Raw genomic sequence first — 3,996 nt, 5'->3', positions numbered from 1 at the left:
AAAGCTTGAGGGGCTTTCTAGCACTTGAGTTTGTGTGCTGGAGGCTGAATTATCAGTAGAAAATCTTCATTTCTCTTTTTTTTCCCTGAAATCACTAGTTCTCAGGAGCCATGAGGAATCTTCTTCTGAAGACTTGCACCTTGCCTCACCTAGGTAGGAGGAGGAGAGGGGATTATTAGCATGAAAAGGGAGTGACTGATTTCCAAGAAATACTTTATCTTAAAATATTTTATAAGGAAATATTAACTAAAATTGAGCAGACAGAGACAGATGCAGAGAGGAACAGAAACATAGGGAAGACTTGAGAATCTTTCTCCAACTCATGTTTGTGGGCTTGAGGCTGAATTATCCATAGAAAATCTTGATTTCTCTTTTTTCCTAAAATCACCAGTTCTCAGGATCCATGAGAATTCTTCTTCTGAAGGCCTGCTCCCTTGAATCTCCTAGGCAGGATGTGAAGAGAGTATTATGAAGAAAATAATGGTGGGACCAGTAGTTAGCGTAATGGCTATGTCGCTGAATTCCATGTAGTTGACCATGGTTCAAGTCCTGGACCCAGTGGCTTAAACTCATGCCAGGCACGTGTGTGTGCATGTCCATGATTCTGAGAGGAGAATGGAGGAGAAGAGATTGCAGCATGACCATCCCCCCTGGGGGGTGATTTCTTGCATTCTCTCTCTGTCTGTCTCTCTGGAGAACACATGCGCCATGTAGCAAAAACCTCTCTCTCAAAAAAAAAGATATAGTAAAGGAGAGATTGAAAGATGAGAAAATACTTTATCTTAAATATTTTTTAAAGGAATAATTACCAAAAAAAGAGAGAGAGAGAGAGAGAGAGAGAAGACAGATAGATACAGAGGGAAAGCTTGAGGGGTTTCCTACCACTTGAGTTTTTGAGCTGGAAACTGAAATATCAGTAGAAAATCTTAATTTCTTTTTTTCCCTGAAATCACTAGTCCTCAGGAGCCATGAGGAATCTTTTTCTGAATGTCTTCTCCTTACCTCTCCAGGGAGGAAGGGGGAGAGGAGATTATAACTAGATAAAAGTTAAGGAGGGGTTGAAAGTCAAGAAATTATTTAAAGTTAATACATTTTAAAAAGTGTAAATTACAATAAAATGCAAAGACAGAGACAGAGAGAGACAGAGACAGAGATTGAGACAGATTGAAGGCTTGAGGGGCTTCCTACCACTCAAGTTTGTGGGCTGGAGGGTGAATTATCAGTAGAAAATCTTCATTTCTCTTTTTTCCCCTGAAGTCACTAGTTCTCAGGAGCCATGAGGAATCTTCTTCTGAAGGCCTGCCCCTTGCCTCTCCACTCGAGTTTTTGGGCTGGAGGGTGAATTATCAGTAGAAAATCTTCATTTCTCTTTTTTTCCCTAGTTCTCAGGAGCTATGAGGGATCTTTTTTCTGAAGGCCTACCCCTTAAATCTCCTGGGTGGAATGATGAGAGTGGATTATTAACAAGATAAAGGAAAAAGAGTGGCTGAAACCCAAGAAAATACTTTAAGAATTTTAAAGAAGGGGGAACCAGCAGTTAGCGTAATGACTCCCACATAGTCGACCACGGTTCGTGTCCCAGACCCGGTGGCTTAAAACTCATGCCGGGCACGTGTGTGTGCGTGCCCAAGATCCTGAGAGGAGAATGGAGGAGAAGGGATTGCAGCGTGACCATCCCTCCTGGGGGGTGATTTCTCGCTTTCTGTCTCTATGTCTCTGTCTGTTTGTTTGGCGAGTGCACGCACCTTATAGCAAAAACCTCTCCAAACAAACAAACAAAAAAAGAATTTTAAAGAAGGGAAAATTACCGAAAAAAATTAGAAGACAGAGACAGAGGCAGAGAGAGACTGAGACAGAGGCAGGGACACAGGGAAAGCTTGAGAGGCTTCCTACCACTTGAGTTTGTGGGCTGGATGCTGAATTATCAGTAGAAAAATCTTCATTTCTGTTTTTTTTTTTTTTCTGAAGTCACTAGTTCTCAGGAGTCATGAGGAACCTTCTTTTTAAATAGAAAAAAATTAAAGCAAGAGAGATACAGAGACAGAGATAGAATAAGGACTAGTTTGCCCTAAATTTCTGAGAATGGCTGTCTCAAAAATACTGTTTAGAGCAGAGAGTGCTCAGTCTCTTTGTCCCTGGACACAGCATGGCACACCTGGGATGTAAAATAGCTTCTGAAATTAGCTAGAGAAAGCAAAGTTCAGAGGTGAGAAGTGTTTTACAAATTAAAAAAATAAATAAATAAAGAGATACAGAGACAGAAACAGGGAGAGGATAGAGGTTGTCCTACCAGTCTTAGTTTTGGGGTCTGGTAGATGGGGTTTAGAGCAGAAAGTCGTCAGTTCCTTTGGTCCTTGAACACAGCAGGGCACACCTCAGATCTAAAATGACATCTGAAATTACCAAGAGAAAGGAGAGTTCAGAGGTGCCAAGAAGTGTATTAAAATTTATTTTTAATGATAAATTTAAAGAGAGAGAGACAGAGAAAAGACAGAGGTTGCCCTGTCTGAGTTTTGGAGTCTGGAAGATTGGGTTTAGAGTAGAAGGCTTTCAATCACCTCGTTCCATGAACATGGCAGGGTACACCTAAGATGTAAAATGGCTTCTGAAATTAATAAAAGGAAAGAGAAGTCAGAGGTGAGAAATGTTTTAAAAATTAAAGAAAAAAAGAAATATTAAAAAGAGAGATAGATAGGGACAGAGAGAAGACAGCAGTTGCTCTACCTGTCTGAGTTTTGGGCTCTGGAACATGGGGTTTGGAGTAGAGATCCTTTAGTTGTCTTGGTCTCTGAACATGGCAGGGCACATCTCAGATGTAAAATGGCTTCTGAAATTGGTAAGGTAATGAGAGGTCAAAGGTAAGAAGTGTTTTTAAATTAAAAAAGAAAGATTTAAAGAGGAGACAAAGATAAAAACAGAGGACAGATGTTGCCTTACCTTTCTTAGTTCTGGGGTATGGAAGATGGGGTTTAGAGCAGAGAGTCTTAAATTGCCTTGTTCCCAGAACATGTCAGGGCATGTATCAGATGTAAAGGGGCTTCTGAAATTAGCAAGAGAGAGCCAGGCAGGACAGGAAAGGCCTTCAGAAGAAGATTCCTCATGGCTCCTGCGAAATAGTCATTTCAGGGTACAAGAGAAATGAAGATTTTCTACTGATAATTCAGCCTCCAGCAAACAAGCTAGTGTGGCAGGAGAGGCCAGGCCTTCAGTAAAGATTTCTCATGGGTCCTGCAATCTAGTCATTTCATGCAGCCCACAAGTGCACCATGCAGTTTTCTATTTTGTACTTTTTTAAAAAGAAAAACTATTACAATTCTTTTTCCCATCTTTTCTTCTGTTTCTTTGTTGTTTCTCTCTCTCTTTTTCATTTTATTTTTTCTTGTCTCTTCTCTCTTCAATATCCATTTACTGTGTTTCCAGATGGATCTAAGGACATTGTAGCTAAGCATTCAAATACTATTAGGGTTAACATATTCTTCAATATCTACTGAATCTACTGCACAAAACGATCACAACAGAACAAGAGAGAGATTCCAGATCACCTCTTTCTGCTTGCTTCTGACCATTCAGATTGAATTTCAAGAATTAGGAAGAAACACACCACCTATCAGATGACTAGAAATCACCACAGGACAACAAGAAATATGGGAAAGCAAGAAAATACCTCTCCTCCAAGGGAAAAGAATAACTCTTCTTCATCCACAAGCAGTTCAAAGGAAATCATGGAAATGTCTGATAAAGAATTTAGAACATTCATAATGGCAAAGCTAACAGAGATGGAAGAGAAAAGAGACAATGAACTGCTGAAGAGAAAGAAGAAAGAAGTTCAGGAGTTCCAGGAGGTGAGGAAATTCTTGCAAGATCTAAAAGAGGAATTACACACTTTAAAAAATGAATCAAAGGGACCTGTTAGAGATGAAGACTATAATACAGGAAGTCAAAATCTCCCTTGAAAGTATTAAAAGCAGACTAGATCATACAGAAAATAGAATCTCA

General features: G+C 39.7%; 1 pseudogene; it reads left to right on the top strand.

Moving 5' to 3' along the window:
• The first annotated feature begins 2,820 nt into the window (after window positions 1-2,820).
• The window catches only part of LOC102467999 (ATP-dependent RNA helicase DDX18-like), a 7,643-nt pseudogene continuing 6,467 nt past the window's right edge, over window positions 2,821-3,996 (top strand).

Source organism: Tupaia chinensis, unplaced genomic scaffold (genome assembly GCF_000334495.1).
Source record: "Tupaia chinensis unplaced genomic scaffold, TupChi_1.0 Scaffold142158_1, whole genome shotgun sequence".
NCBI lineage: Eukaryota > Metazoa > Chordata > Mammalia > Scandentia > Tupaiidae > Tupaia > Tupaia belangeri.
The sequence above is the reverse complement of the archived record's forward strand: the minus strand, read 5'-3'. Positions and strand labels throughout refer to the sequence as shown.